The sequence below is a fragment of the Canis lupus genome, chromosome X, assembly GCF_011100685.1.
Source record: "Canis lupus familiaris isolate Mischka breed German Shepherd chromosome X, alternate assembly UU_Cfam_GSD_1.0, whole genome shotgun sequence".
In the NCBI taxonomy this organism is placed as follows: Eukaryota; Metazoa; Chordata; class Mammalia; order Carnivora; family Canidae; genus Canis; species Canis lupus.
In genome coordinates this window covers 76,629,575-76,646,210 of record NC_049260.1, presented here as the reverse complement: position 1 = coordinate 76,646,210, position 16,636 = coordinate 76,629,575, and the positions used below count along the sequence as shown (strand labels likewise).

The 16,636-nt window shown below is 37.0% G+C and overlaps 1 protein-coding gene across 12 annotated transcripts in view; it reads right to left on the bottom strand.

Annotated features, from left to right (window-relative positions):
* Positions 1-16,636, bottom strand: part of GPRASP1 (G protein-coupled receptor associated sorting protein 1) — a 48,338-nt gene that overhangs the window by 20,701 nt on the left and 11,001 nt on the right. For 10 of the 12 annotated variants that reach the window (XM_038587925.1, XM_038587926.1, XM_038587928.1 and 7 more), the window contains one exon: positions 12,752-12,792. The exons of the other annotated variants lie outside the window; for them this stretch is intronic. The gene's annotated coding sequence lies outside the window, so the exon portion shown is untranslated. The remainder of the gene's footprint in view (positions 1-12,751; positions 12,793-16,636) is intronic. 12 annotated transcript variants of the gene reach the window in all.

Below are 16,636 nucleotides of genomic sequence, written 5' to 3'. Positions count from 1 at the left end.
TTTGAATCACTATGTATGTATCCTTTGAATAAATACCTAATAGTGCAATTGCTTGGTCATAGGGTAGCTCTATTTTTAACTTTTTGAGGAACCTCCATACTGTTTTCCAGAGAGGCTGCACCAGTCTATTCAAGCCCTTTGCCTGTTTTGCTTCTATATCTTTTCTTTTCTTCCTCTTCCTCTTCCTCCTCCTCCTCTTCTTCTCCTTCTTCTTCTCCTTCTTCTTCTTCTTCTTCTTCTTCTTCTTCTTCTTCTTCTTCTTCTTCTTCTTCTTCTTCTTCTTCTTCTTCTTCTCCTTCTCCTTCTCCTTCTCCTTCTCCTTCTTCTTTTTTTGCTATTGAGTTGTGGAAATTCCTTATACGTTTTGGGTATTAGCCCCCCCCCAGATATATGGTATGCAAACATTTTCTCTCATTCTGTAGTTTGCCTTTTCATTCTGTTATTTCCTTTGCAGTACATGAGCTTTTTTAGTTTGATATAATGTTATTTGTCTATTCTGGTTTTTGTTGCCTGTGGCTTTGGTACTATATCCAAAGACTAATATCAAGAAGCCTTTCCCCTATGCTTTTGTCTAGGAGTTTTAGAGTTTCAGGCCACATGTTTAAAGTCTTTAATCCATTTTGAGTTGATGTTTGTGTATGTTAGGACTCTAACATATCTTTTCTGGAAGACACAGTTCAACCCATAACATGATAAAAATGTTTGAAATAAATAGTGGTAATGGATGTATAACTGTGAATGTAATTAATGCCACTTAATTGTTCACTTAAAAATGGTTGAAATGGAAAATTTTGTCACATATATTTCACCTAAATAAAAAAAGATATCACATCCTCTCTTCTCTCCTCAGACCCAAATTACTTTCTCTCAGCTGATGACTTTGCTTATTTCATTGCAAAAATAAAAGGAATTTGAAGAGACCTTCCACAAACTCCTACCACCATGTCTACTCACCATTTGCATCTGTGCCCATAAATTCTTCCTATTCTAATGTTCTGTGAATGAACTGGCCATGATCCTATCTAAAGCCAGCCTCTTCATATTTCCATTGGATAATGTCCCACCTCTTCTACTCATGGTCATTGTTCCAAAATTTCCTTCTCTCTCTCTCTCTCTCTCCCTCTCTCTCTCTCTCTCTCTCTTTTACCATAAAAATTTCCCTCTCTAGTGAAACATCCCCATCAACATTTAAACATGCTTTACTATTTCCTATCTTAAAAGCAAATTTCTTCCTTTATCTCATATCATTCCATAGCTACCACTGCATTTATTTTGCTGCAAAATTCCTCAAAACAGTGGTTTATTGACACTGTCTCCTCCTTTTTCTTAATACTACTCTATTTCTTCATCTTCAACATCTAATGAAGTTTCACTGCTCTATTGAAACTGCTCATCAAGATTGCTAATGTTCTCTGTGTTGGTAAATCCAATAATCAATTCTCAATCCTCATCTTGACCTATTATCCTAGTGACCATATAATTTATCATTCAAATCAAAACATTTCTGAGAGTAAAAAGAAAACTTTTTAAAAAGTGTTGTTAACAAGTTATTCCTGTACAAAATTCATAAACTGGGCTTGTCCTGGAAAAATAGGGATATTTGATCACCTTACCTATCAGTAATGTTGGGCAAGGTTGAAAACTCCGTTCTTGAAATATCTTGACTTAGTTTCCAAGACACCATACTCTCCTGGTTTTTCTCCTAATTTACTGGGTACTCCTGACTGCACATGCTTAGCTTTCTTTTTTGTTGTTGCTTTTGCTATTTCATTGTCATCTCCTCTATCTCAATACTGAAATGTTCCAGCACTCAATCTCTGGGCTTCTTCCATTACTACATACACATTCTATATTTCTTAGTGATCTCATCATGTATCATGGCTTTAAACACCATCCATTCCTTGATGAGTCTCAAATTTCTATCTCTAATCTGGATCTCTCTCAAAAATCCTAGATTTTTATATATATCCAACTGCCTACTTTTCATCTCCAAGTATATGTGTAAAAGGCATCTCAAACTCAACATGTCCTAACCTGAGCTCCTGAGCTTCCTCCTGAAACCTGCTACTCCCAGTCTTCCCCCATCTTAATAAATGATTATTTACTAAGTTGCTCAGCTTCAGAATAATCATTGATTCCACTTTTTATCTTACATTATATTCAATTCATCCACAACCTCCATTGTCTCTACCTCCAAAATATATGCCAAAGCTGGACACATCACCATAGCCACAGCTAACACTTTAGTCCAAGCTAAAGAGACTATCATCTCTTACCTAGACCACTGATTTCTTCCTACCTCCAAATTTTTCTCCTTATTTTCATTCTTGTTTCCCAAGGGTCTATTCTCTTCACAGTAGCCGGGTTTATCCCTTAAAAACACAAGTCATATCATGCTGATCCACTTACTGAAATCCTCTAATGGCTCCCCATAGCCCTTAGAATAGTATCCAAACTTCTTTCCAAGGTTTACAATATCTCATATGATCTGGCCCCTGGCTATCACTCTAAACTCACGTTCAACCATCCTCCCTTTGTTTGCTCCATTTGAGCCACATTGGCCTCCTTGCTATTTCTTGAACACACCAAGCATATTTCTACCCAAGGAGCTCTGCATTTGTTGTTCCCACTGTCTGTAATGATTTTCCCTAAGATAGTTTCATGGTCCATTCTCTCATTTCATTCAGATACTTGCTCAGAGAGAATTTCTTTGATTATCCAATGTAAAATGGTATTCCCCCTTCAAATATACTTTATTCTCATATTTTATTTTTCCCCATAGCATTTATCACTATTAAATATTATATTGCATATTTTATACATTGACTTATTATGTTTTCCTTCATTCTTAAATGTAAGCTCCATGAGTATGACACTTTATCTTGTTCTATATACTCCCAACAACTAGAAATAGTGCCTGTCACATAATAGATTGCTCAATAAATATTTGCTGAATATGTAAATGTCTCTGGAACTCTTAGGTGCTTTTTTGTTGTTGGTTATATAAATCAAATACCATAATTTAAAAATTTGGGCAGAGTTATTGTGCTTTATGCTTCTATCATTGACCAAACAGACTAAGGAGCACCCCATTAAAAATCTTTAGACTATTTTATTGGGAGATGATATTTTGTGTTGAAGATGAAAATGTCTCACAGTGTTCCCCCCCCCCATTCTGCTATCTAAAGCAAGTGGAAAGCTAATGTGTACACCACCATGCTGGAACATAATACTAAAAAATGCTGTAGGTTTGCTAAGATTTATACAGTTTGGAATTTTAAAGAAGCTTCCACAAAATTCTATATATCTACCACAAAGATGGGGCTTCTTTTTTCTCAGGCTGATATAAGATGCTGAGCCAATAAATGAAAGTTTGAGGATGTATTAGTTTGCTGGGGCTATCATAATAAAATACTACAAACTGCTTGGCTTAAACAACAGAAATTTACTTTCTCACAGTTCAGGAAGCTGGAAGTCCAAGATCAAGGTGTCAGCAGGTTTGTGTTCTCCTGAGGCCTCTTTTTCTTGGCTTTCAATAGCCACCTTATTGCTATGTCCTCATAAGGTCCTTCCTCTGTGTGCATGCATGTCTGGTGTCCCTCTGTGTGTTCAAATTTGCACTTGTTATAAGGATACTCATAGGAATGTGTTAGGGCCTAGTCCAATAGCCTCATTTTAACTTAATCACCTCTTTGCCCTGTATCCAAATATAATCACCTTCTGAGATACCAGATTAGGGCTTCAACATATGAATTTAGGAACAATTCAGACCATAACAGTGAATTATCATGGAAAAGACAATGTTAAAATGAACCCCTATCATATTTCTAGAAACTCCACCAAAGGACATGTTTCCAAGTTGCTTTATAGTTCATTGTGAGGTGAAACTCCGAATGGTCAAATTTCACTTTTTTTTTTCAAATTTCACTTTTTAAAGGAAACCTGGGGAGTTTGACACTCCTCTGTTTTTACTTATTATAATATACCCTTTTATGAATTCATGGATGGTGACATGGTGATGACTGGATGGAAGTCTGTCAAAGATGTCCATAATAATGCCCAAAACTCAAAGTATATGAGTAGCCTGCTTTACCACAGCATTTATTTACCTATCTGGAACTTGCTTTACTGTTTTCTGTGACTCCAGCCTTTACTATAAGTGATGCGGTAGGTTGAATAATGTCTCCCCTCCCCAAGTATGCCAATGTCCTGATCCCTGGAACCTATCAGTATGTTACCCTACATGGCAAGAAGCTACTCTGCTAATGTAATTATGTTAAGGCTCTTGAGATAGGAAGGTTAATTATCCTGGATTATGAGATGGACCAATGTAAGTACAGGATCCTTAAAAGAGGGAGACAAGAAGGTGAAAGAGAGAAGACAGAGATGAGGCAATAGAATCAAGGGTTAGAGTAATTCGAGGAAAGGGCCATTAGCCACAGAATGCAGGCAGACTCTAGAAGCTCAAAAAAAGCAAGAAAATGGATTTTCATCTCACAACCTCCAGAAGGAAGCAGCCCTGCTGATACCTTCACTTTAGCCCAGTAAGACTAATTTTGGATCTTTGACTTATAGAACACTAAGATAATAAATTCATGTTGTTGTAAGCAACTATATTTGTAGTAATTTGTTACAGGAGCTATAAAAAGAAACTCAAAAACTGTTAGAAGAGGCATATATTGAAAAGGAAGGGCCGATTCACGAAAATGTAACAATTATGGACATATGCACAAAACACTGGATTTCCAAAATATATTAAATAATTATAGAATTGACAGTAGAAATGGACAGTTCTACATTAATAAAGACATCAGTAACCCCACTTTCAATAATGGATAGAAAACCAGACAGAAGATAATAAAGAAATAGGGGACTTGAATACCAACCACTACAGACTAATGGGATCTAATAGACATAAAAAACATGCCATCCAACAACAGCAGGATACACATTTTTCTCAGGTACGCATGAAACATTCTCCAGAATAGACTATATGTTAGACCACAAAGCAAGTCTTAATATTTTTAAAAGGATGAAATCAAACAAAATACCACTTCTGATCATATTAGAATGAAATTAAAGATCAACAATAGAAGAAAAATTGGGAACTTCACAAATTTGTGAAAATTAAATGATACACTCTTCAACAACCAAAAGGCCAAAGAAAAAATCACAAAGGAAATTTAAAGAATAACTGAAGAAATGAAAGTTAAAACAAAACATAGGAATAACTATGGGATGCAGCAAAACCAGTGCTATAGTTCTAATTAATTGCATTAAAAAGAAGAAAGATCTGGGATGCCTGGGTGGCTCAGTGGATGAATGTCTGCGTTCGGCTAAGGGTGTGATCCCAGAATTCTGGGGTCAAGTCTCACATTGGGCTCCCTGTGGGGAGCCTGCTTCTCTCTCTGCCTACATCTCTGCCTCTCTCTGTGTGTCTCTCATGAATAAATAAAATCTTTTAAAAAAGAAGAAGAAGAAATATCTCAAACCAACAACTAAACCATATACCTTAAGGAATTAGAAAAAGAATAGCAAATGAAATCCAGAGCTAATAGATGGGAGAAAGTAATAAATATATATAATATAAAAATAGAGAACAATCAATGAAACTGAAACTTAGTTCAAAAGATCAACAAACTTGACAAACTTGTGGCTAGATTAACAAAGAAAAAAAGAGAAGACTCAAATTACTAAAATCATAAATTAAAATGGAAACTTTACCAATATCACAAAAATAAAAAGCATTATAAAGAGATACTATGAACAACTGCATACAAAGAAAATTGGATAATATAGGGGAAATGAACACTCATAAAAACACAACCTACCAAGACTGAATCATGAAAGATTGGAAAATGTGCATAAACCTATATTTAGTAAAAAGATTGAATAAGTAATTCAGCAAAGTTCCAGGATTTAAAATCAACACACAAAATGGGTTGCATTTCTATACAATAACAATGAACAATCTTAAAAAGAAATTCAGAAAGCCATTTCATTTACAATAGCATCAAAAGAACACAATACACAAGAACACAATGAAGCAGGCCAAAGACTATACACTGAAATCTATAAAACATTGCTAAAAGAAATTTGAAGATATAAATATATGGAAACACATCTCGTGTTCATCAACTATAAGATTTCACATTGTTAAGATGTCACTATTACCTAAAGTGATCTGTAAGATCCACTACAATCCCTATCAAAATCCCAATCATAGGGGTGTCCTGGGTGGCTCAGTCGGCTAAGCATCTAATTCTTGATTTTGGCTCAGGTCATGATCTCAGAGTTGTGAGATACAGCCCTGAGTTTGGCTCATACTAAGCATGAATTCTGCCTGTCCCTCCCCCACCCCCTCTCTGCCCCCCTCCCCCTCCTCCTCCCCCTTCCCTTCCCCCTCTACCACCCCTTTGCCCCCTTGTCTCTCTGCCCCTCCCCCTGCTGGTGCAAAGCACATTCTTTCTCTATATAATAAATAAATAAAATTCTTCTAAAAATCTCAAGGATATATTCTGCAGAAATAGGAAAACCTATCTTAAATTCATATGGAATCTCAAGGGATCCCAAATTAACAAAATAATCCTGAAAAAAAAAGTTGTCACTCATTTTTCCTAATTTCAAAGTAAAGGTATTTTGGCACCAATTCCAATGTGTGTGTGTATGGTGGGGGTAGAGTTCCAACACCACTAAGAGATGCTTGGGCACCAGCAGGGTGCCCTACAATTCAACTCAATTTTGATACTATCTACCTGGAAAGAGCATCATATCCCACAGCTTAAGGACTCAGTCCTATAGGACTACACCCCCTCAACCTTTGAATGACAGTCTTAAAACCAGATTACCATTTCTGCTTCCCACGGACAGACTATAGATGGGAGGTCCCAATGACCCCCTCCTTAAATTTGATTAATTTGCTAGGGCAACTCACAGAACTCACAAAAACATTTTATTTTTTGGATTACCATTCATTAAGAAAAAAAAATATAACTCAGAAATAGCCAGATGGAAGAAATGCATAGGGCAAAGTATGAGGAATGGGTATGGAGCTTTCAAGCTCTCTCTCAGTGCTCGTCTCCCAGAATCTTCATGTTTGCCAATGCAGAAGCTCTCTGAACCCTCTCCTTCTGGGTCTTTATGGGAGTTTTATTATATAGGCATGACTGATTAAATTATTGGCCACTGGGGATTGATTCTACTTCCAGACCCTTCCTCTTCCAGGAAGTAGGGGTGAAATGGGGGGTGAGGGGTTGGACTGAACCCCCAACTCTCTAATCATGTGGTGGGTTCCTCTAGAAGTCAGCTACCACCCTTGGGTGCTTTCCAAAAGTCACCTTATTAACATAAACCCAGTTGTGGTAAAAAGGTACGTGTTATGAATAACATGACATCCATTTCATGTTAATGGCTTTAAAGAAGAGTTCAGGAATTGAGGACAAGAGACCAAATATTATGACAAAAGATGACCCCATTGCTATTATCACTTAAGAATTCCCATGGGTTTTTAGGTGTAAGCCAGGAATCATGGATAAAGACCACAAATATATTTATTTCTTATAAACCACAAGATCACACAAAGCTTCCTACAATAGCTTCAGTAATCTAAACACTATGGTTCTGGCATAAAGACAGATATATAAACCAGTGAAATAGAATAGAGAGGCCAGAAAGCAACCCTTGCATATATGGCCAAATGATTTCTGAGGAGGACGAGGGTATCAAGACCATTCAATCAGGAATAGACATTCTTTTCAAGAAACGGTGTTCAGAAAACTGGACATCATATGCAAAAGACTAAATTTTGACCCTTACCTTATACAATATACAAAAATTAACTCAAAATGGATCAAAGACAAACTTGAGAGCTAAAGCTTTGAAAGTTTTAGAAAAAAAACATAGAGAAAAACTTCATGACATTGGGTTTGGCAATGATTTCTTGGATATGACATCAAAAACATTAAAAATAGATAATGTGGACTTCATCAAAATTAAAATCTCTGGCACATCAAAAGATCCTTTTAAGAGTGAAAACACAATCCACAGGCGGGAGAAAAAACTTCTGAATCATAAATATGATAAGGGGTTAATATCAAAAATATATAAAGAACTCCTAAAACTCAACAACAACAGAAAGACCAAATAACCCTATTTTAATGGTTTATTTTTAAGGGCCAAATCCTTGAATAGGAACTTTTTTAAAGAAAATATACAAGTGGCCAATAAAAACATGAAAGGATGATCACTAGTCATTAGAGAAATACAAAGGAAAACCATGAGATACCACTTCACAAACATTAAGATGGGTATAATCAAACCACTGAAAACAACAAAAGTTGGCAAGGATGTGGAGAACTTAAAACCCCTGTGCATTGCTGGTCGGAACGTAAAACTGCAGCTGCTTTGGAAAACAGTATGGTAGTTCCTCAAAAAATTAAACACAGAATTAACACATGATGAAACAATTCCACTTCTAGTTATAAACCCAAACCAACTGAAAGTAGAGATTCAGATATTTGTACAACCAGTGTTCTTAGAAGCATTATTCACAACTGTCAAAGAGTGCAAACAACCAAAATACACATAGAGATGAATGGATAAACAGAATGTGGTATATATAAACAATGAAATACTATTCTATCTTACAAAGAAATGAAATTTTGACATATTTTAAGGATGAACTTTGAAAATATTACACTATATTAAACAGCCAGACACAAAGTAACAAATGTTGTAAAATTCCACTTTTGTGATATATCTAGAGCTGGCAATGTTATACAGACAGAAAATAGAATAGTGCTCATTAGTGGCTGACCAGGAGTGGGTAGTGAAGTGGGAAGTTATTGTTTAATGGATAGAGTTTCAGTTTGGGATGACAAAAAGTGTTCTGGAGATGGACATGGTGATGGTTGATACACAATGTGAATGTACTTAATGCCAATGAATTGTACACATAAAGTTGGTTAAAATGGCAAATTTTATTTTATGTGTATTTTACCACAATTAAAAAAAACAGAAATGTACAACACAAAAAGTGAACAGTAATGTATATTAGAGACTCTAGTTAACAATAATGTAGTAATTAATCAATTATAACAAATTTATCACACTAACGCAAGATACTAATAATATGGGAAACTATATGGAAAAAGAGTGGTGGGAGAGACATAATATATGGGAGCTTTCTATACTTTCTCCTTAAGTTTTTTGTAAACTTAAAACTGCTCTAAAACAGTCAAGTAATTTTTTAAAGCCAATATTATTTGCATTCTTGGTTTGTCATTTCTTGTTGTTTTTTTTTTTTCTGGTGCATTTTAAAAGCCAAATGCATAAAACCATAATTGAAGATCTATGTTAATGGATACACAATGTAAAAAGATCTAATGTGTGACAATAACATAAAGAGGGGACCAGAATTGTAAAAGAGCAGAGTTTTGTATACTATTAAAACTAAGTTGATATTAGTTCAAACTTGGGCGTTATATTTGCCATAGTAGTCACTAAGAAAAAAAAACTAAAAACAGAAACAAGTAAATAAAAATGGTACACTAGAAAAAATGCCAAATTGCTTTGTATAGTGACTATACCCTTTTATATTCCCACCAGAATGTACAAGGGTTCAGTACCTCTATATCTTTGCCAACATTTGCTATTATTCACTTTTTAAAGAATTATAGCTATTTAGTGGGTGTGAATTGATATTATCATGGTTTTGGTTTGAATCATTATTGATTATCTGAATATCTTTTGGAGAAATATCTATTCAAATCCTTTGCCTATTTTTTGTTTTATTTTTCTTTTCATTGAGTGGTAAGAGTTCATTTTATATTCTAGGTACCAGACCTATATCATACATATAATTTGCAAATACTTTCTCCTATGCTATGAGTCATCCTTTTACTTTATTGATGACATCATTTGAAACTTGTTGCTATTTTTAAAGGCAAAGTGAGTAAACCTAATAGCTTTGCTCTAAAAGCACTGAAGGAAAATACTTGATATTCATTCTATTAATCACCAAACTCTGGTATTGATGTAGTGAATCCAATACTTAAGTTACTCAAGATATCTATGCCATTGATTTATTGAATCCTTGCAACTCCAGGATATTCTGATACATTTAGTTTTTGGGACAAAGATGCCAGAACAAAAGTATGTGTTTTAGAGAAGTTTGATCAACCAAAAGTGACATTTTGCTTCAATCACAAGAGAAACCTATCTGTATATGCTTCTAGTTATGACTGGTAAAGAAAACAGGTATTTTATAGTCTGTGTAACAAAAGGCTGGCTCCACATTTTGATCTTTGACTAGTGTCAGCTTTTAAGCTTCACTCCTCCTTCTCTTCCGCCTCCCATATAAATAAGTTTTGTTTTTCTTTTTTTAGGGTTTTTTTCAAGGTTTTATTTATTTATTTATTTATTCATGAGAGACACAGAGAGGGAGAGGCAGAGACCGAGGCAGAGGGAGAAGCAGGCTCCATGCAGGGAGCCCGATGTGGGACTCAATCCCAGGACCCTGGTTTCACGCCCTGAGCCAAAGTCAGGTGCAGCCACTCTGGAAAACTGTGTGGAGGTTCCTCAAAGAGTTAAAAATAGATCTGCCCTACGACCCCGCAATTGCCCTGCTGGGGATTTACCCCAAAGATACAGATGCAATGAAACGCCGGGACACCTGCACCCCGATGTTTATAGCAGCAATGTCCACAATAGCCAAACTGTGAAAGGAGCCTTGGTGTCCAACGAAAGATGAATGGATAAAGAAGATATGGTTTATGTATACAATGGAATATTACTCAACCATTAGAAACGACAAATACCCACCATTTGCTTCCACGTGGATGGAACTGGAGGGTATTATGCTGAGTGAAATGAGTCAATCAGAGAAGGACAAACATTATATAGTCTCATTCATTTGGAGAATATAAAAAATAGTGAAAGGGAATAAAGGGGAAAGAAGAAAAAATAAATGGGAAATACCAGAAAGGGAGACAGAACATGAGAGACTCTTAACTCTGGGAAACAAACTAGGGGTGGTGGAAGGGGAGGTGGGCGGGGGGGTGGAGGTGACTGGGTGACGGGCACTGAGGGGGGCACTTGATGAGATGAGCACTGGGTGTTATTCTATATGTTGGCAAATTGAACACCAATAAAAAATAAATTCATAAAAAAAAGTCAGACGCTCAACCGCTGAGCCACCCAGGCGTCCCCTGCCTCCCATATAAATAAGTTAATAACTTCTTGTGTCCCTTCTCTTTAGAAAAGTTTAGTAATCTTACTTCAAAATATTCATTTACCACACTAATTATTGATGATTTATATAATATCTGAACAGTATCTCCACATATTTGAAACAATTAAAATAATAAAATATAATAGTAAACTCTCAAATTTAGTAGCACTATGAGAATTCTTATCTTTTCTTTACACATCACAGATTTGTGAATCTTAAGTTTATGTAAAAAATTTTTTCTTTTCAGACTTTTCCACAGCCCCCAGAAAGCTGCTAAGAAGCATTTATCTGCTTACAGATTGAGTTGTATTTTCTTTTTTAAAAAGATTTTATTATTTATTTATTTATTTATTTATTTGAGAGAGAGAGAGAGAGAGAGATAGCGAGGGGAGGAGCAGAAGGAGAGAGAGAATCTGGAGCTGACTCTGCACTGAGCACCGAGCCCAACATAAGGCTCAATCCCATGACCCTGAGATCATAACCCGATCATGCCTAGGTGTCCCTGCACTGTATTTTTTTAAAGGGGAAATTCATTTTCTTCATATGATTCTTTTCTGTGAGTTAACAGAACTTATATATTTTCTTCAATATTAGTAAAATTTTAATTTAAACAAAGTGAGGGATCCCTGGGTGGCGCAGTGGTTTAGCGCCTGCCTTTGGCCCAGGGCGCGATCCTGGAGACCCAGAATCGAGTCCCACGTCGGGCTCCCGGTGCATGGAGCCTGCTTCTCCCTCTGCCTGTGTTTCTGCCTCTCTCTCTCTGTGTGTGTGACTATCATAAATAAATAAATAAAATTAAAAAAAAATAAAATAAAATAAACAAAGTGATATCATTTTGCATCTATCAGACTGGCAGATATGTTTAAATATGCAAATACTCAGAACTGGTAGTGGGTGTGTGGGGAACCAGGGACTCTCATATACTGGTAGTCAGTGTGTAAAATGATATACCTTTCTAAGGAGATATCAAATTCTATTAAAACTAAAAGTACCTATAACCCATAAGTCTACCTGGAATCACCCAGAGAAACAAAAATGATATTGTAATACATGAAATATGATACAGCAATAAGAAAGATATAGAAACATACTTATATGGAAAAATCTCTAAATCATACAATTGGAAAAAATGTTAAAGAATAATATATATACTATGACAAAATTTAATACTTTAATTCTCAGGATACTTGCATATCTTTGTATGTAGGCAATGCATAGAAAAGTTCTAGAAACTGACTATGTGTTGCCTCTAGGAAGGGGACTGGGATTGGAGTTGCATTCAAAGAGGTATTTATTTATGATGTCTAATTTTTTGAAACCTCACTGTATTAAGATACTGCACAAATAGAGGTTTGAGGGACCAAGTAAGTATCTATCCTATTGCCCTACCCATACTCTAGATAAAATGAGTAAAAATAATAAAGTAAGGATGTGATATCAGCAACACAGATGCAAAGAGCTGTCTAGTACTCAACTACCTTAGAAATATCAACTTGAATAACTATCCATGCACAAAAATACCTTCAAAAGAGCCAAGGATTCCAGTTGAGGGATGACAGCACCTGGGTGAAGCATAGAAATAAGAAAAGATGTTTTGAGGAGGGTAGGAAAGATAGATTCATATTAACTCCATCTACCCCCAGACCCAGTAGCCCAGCATGGGAAGATATCCTTCCCATGGAAAACGGAGAGCAAAGTGAGTACCCAATTTCACCAGACTCCAGAGCCAGACTGTCCCAGCACAAGGCCAACTCTTGTGGCCCTAAGTGGCTCTCTGTAGACTCCCACAAAACCAGGCACCCAGCTCACTGCAGTGCCTACCAGCTCCACAGCTTTAGGCATCTCCCATGACACTGGGTTCCCAGTCAGCTCCTGCCAACTCAGGCTCCTGGCTCACCTCAGTGCCTATCAGCTCCAGCATGCCCAAGTGGCTCCCATGGCTCCAGACAGCTTTCAGAGCACCAGACTCCTGGGGGGCTCCTACAAACCCAAGCCTCTGATTTCTCCTGGTGTCTGTCAACTCCTCAGGCTTCAGGTGGCTTCTGTGGCATCAGGATTCCAGAGGGTTCTCATAAACCCAAGCTTCTGCTTCACCCTGGCAACAACCAGCCCCAATGGTCTAGGGTGGTGTCTGTGGGCCCATGCTCATAGGAGGCTCCTGCATACCTAGCTTCCTGGGTTACCACATTGCTGGCTGGCTCCTGAGGCCATAAGTGGTTCTGTGGCCCAGGCTCTCAGCACATCCTCATGCTTGCCAGCTCCCGTAGACCCAGGTGGTTCCTATCACCTCAGGCAATCAAACAACCATTGTGAATTCAGGCTCCCAGCTAGGCCCAATACCAGGCTGGCCACTGCAGACCCAGGCTTTTGATCCACCCCAGCACGAGGCTAGTTCCTGCAGCACTAGTCTCAGTCCACCCCAGTGCAGCCCTTACTTCTAGGCCAGTTCCTATGGATCCAGGCGCTTAGCCCTGCCCTAGCACCAGGCCAGCCTCTGTGATCCAGTCTCAAGGACAGCTCCAACATACCATGTGCCTGGCCTTCCCCATCACCAGAGCAGCCACAATGGCCCCAGCCTTCAGGCTGGCTCCTGTGAAACCAGGCTCACAGCTTCCTCTAGTACAGGACTGGACCCTTTGGACTGAGACATCAGGCCAACTCCAGTGGTCCCTGGTGCCTATCAGGCCCCAGTGAACTTAGGCTCCAGGCCTGCCTCCTTGGAACCAGGTACCAGTTGGATCCCCATGTACACATGCATGAGATCTGCCCACTTGCTGACCCAGATACCAAACCTGCCTGTCCAATAGAAAGCCCAACATGGACACCAGTGGATAGCTCATTCAGAATCCCTGGATGAGTTGTTTGGTGATGGGCATATATACAGAAGAATATTATTCAGCCATAAAAATGTAAATCCTGCAGTACAGGAACAGTAACAATGGACCGTGAGGGCATTACATCATGTGAAATAAGCCAGAGAGAGAAAGACAAATATTGTATGTTCTTACTCATATGTGGAATATAAAAAAAAACTCATAGAAATAGAGAGTAGCATGGTGGTTGCCAGGGGCTGAGGATGGGTAAGATGAGATGTTGGTCAAAGAGTACAAACTTCCACCTATAAGATGAATAAGCCCTGGTGATCTGATGTACAGCATGGTGACTATAACTAACAATACTGTATTACACATATAAATAAGTTGTTAAGAGAGTAAGTCTTAAATATTACCACAAAGAAAATGGTAATCATGTCAGGGAATGGTGGTGTTACCTAATCTTATAGTGGTAATCATCTCACAATATATACATGTATCAAATCATGATGTTATACAAGTTAAATTTACATATGTTATTATGTTAATATCTCTGTGAAGCTGGGGAATAAAAGAATCTCTTTTTTAAAGATTTTATTTATTTATTCATGAGAGACACAGAGAGAGAGGCAGAAACATAGGCAGAGGGAGAAGCAGGTTCCATGCAGGGAGCCTGATGTGGGAACCCATCCCGGGACTTCGGGATCATGCCCTGAGCCAAAGTCAGACGCTCAACAACCGCTGAGCCACCCAGACATCCGAATAAAAGAATCTTTGTTACTGACAAATTTTACACAGATGAATGTAACTTAGAATTTTGGACAACAGTATCCCTAAAAATAAATCCAAGAATTTGCTACAATATCCCACCCAGTTAGAAACTGGGGATCTATTCCAATATACACATGAAAATTTATATTATGGAAAAGCAAAGTAGGACACAGCCCTCTGTGGTAAGGCAAATTTTCAAAGAGAAAGGGAAGATAGAGAAACAAAAGTAAGGGTGAAGGCAGAGAAACATCACAGTTGTCATTCTAATGAAGTTCCCACCACATGGAAGAATACATCAAAAGTAGAAAATATGCATTAATCTCCAATACCATGCTTAAAATATTTTAAAAATTAAATTGTCCCTTTTCTTTAGGGAAGATGAGAGTTTTGGGGCAGAGTTCCCATACAGAATAGAGAAAGAAACTAGATTGCAATTGTGTGAGGACTAAGTAAGAGATGAGAAAGCAGGAAAAAAAAACAATGTAGAAAACACTGTTGTGAAAGGGTAGAGAAAGATGGAGTAGTAGATGGAAAAGTGTGTGGAGTTAGAATTGAAAAAATTATTATTCCTTTTCATATATATAATAACAATATATAATATATATACTCTCATGCAGTTGAGAGTTCTAAAGGAACCTATAGATAGAGTGGACTTAAAAATGGTACAAATAGGGCATCTGGGTGGCTCACAGTTCTACAATAATAGGTGAAGACTCCCAACATTACATTCAATGGGTAGAACATTTGGTAAGAATATGGAAAAGGAAACAGAGGGTTTCAGCAGTGTTATAAATCAACTAGACCTATCAGACATATATAGAATACTCCACAAAACAACAGCAAGATACACATTTTTCTCTGGTGTACATGGAACATACTCCAGACATGTTAGGACACTGCAAGTGTCCTATAACAAATCTCAATAAACTTAAAATGACTGAGATGATATGAAGTATCTCCACTGACAAGAGATGAAGCTAAGAATCAATGACAGAAGGAAAAGTGGAAAATTAACAAATGTGGAAATTAAATAACACAGTCTTAAACAGGCAATGGGTCAAAGAAAAAGTCACAGGGAAATTAGAAGATACTTAGAGATGAATGAAAATGAAAAAAATAATATATGAAATCTTAACAGTTTGCAGCAAGGGCAGTGTTCAGAAGGAAATTTATCATTGTTAATGTGTGCTTTAAAAAGTAAGAAAAATCCCCAATTACCTAGCTTTCCATCTTCAGGAACTAGGAAAAGAAGATGAAACCCAAACCTAGCAGAAGAAAGGAAATAATAAAGATTCAAGTGGAGATAAACAAAATAGAGTATAAAAAAACAGTAGAGAAGAGACAATGAACAAAACCAAATGTTGGTTCTTTGAAAAGATCAACAAGACTGACAAACCTTTAGCTAGACTGACAAAGAAAAAGAGAAGACACAACAAATAACAAAATTCAGAAATGAAGGTGGGGGCATTATTACTAACCATACAGAAATTTTAAAAACTACAAGAATACTATAAACATTGTACACAACAAATTAGATAACCTAGATAAAACTGAGAAAGTCCCCAAAACACACAAATTACCTAAACCAACTTAAGAAGAAATAGAAAATTTCAACAGACCATAAATGGTAAAGAGATTATATCTGTACTCAAAAACCTCCCAACAAAGAAAAGTCCAGGACCAGATGGTTTCACTGGAGTATTGTACCAAATATTTAAAGAATTAACACCAATCCTCAACTTTTCTAAAACAGAGCAGGGAACATTTCCTAACTAATTCCATGAAGCCAGCATTACCCTACACCAAAGCCAGATAAAGATAT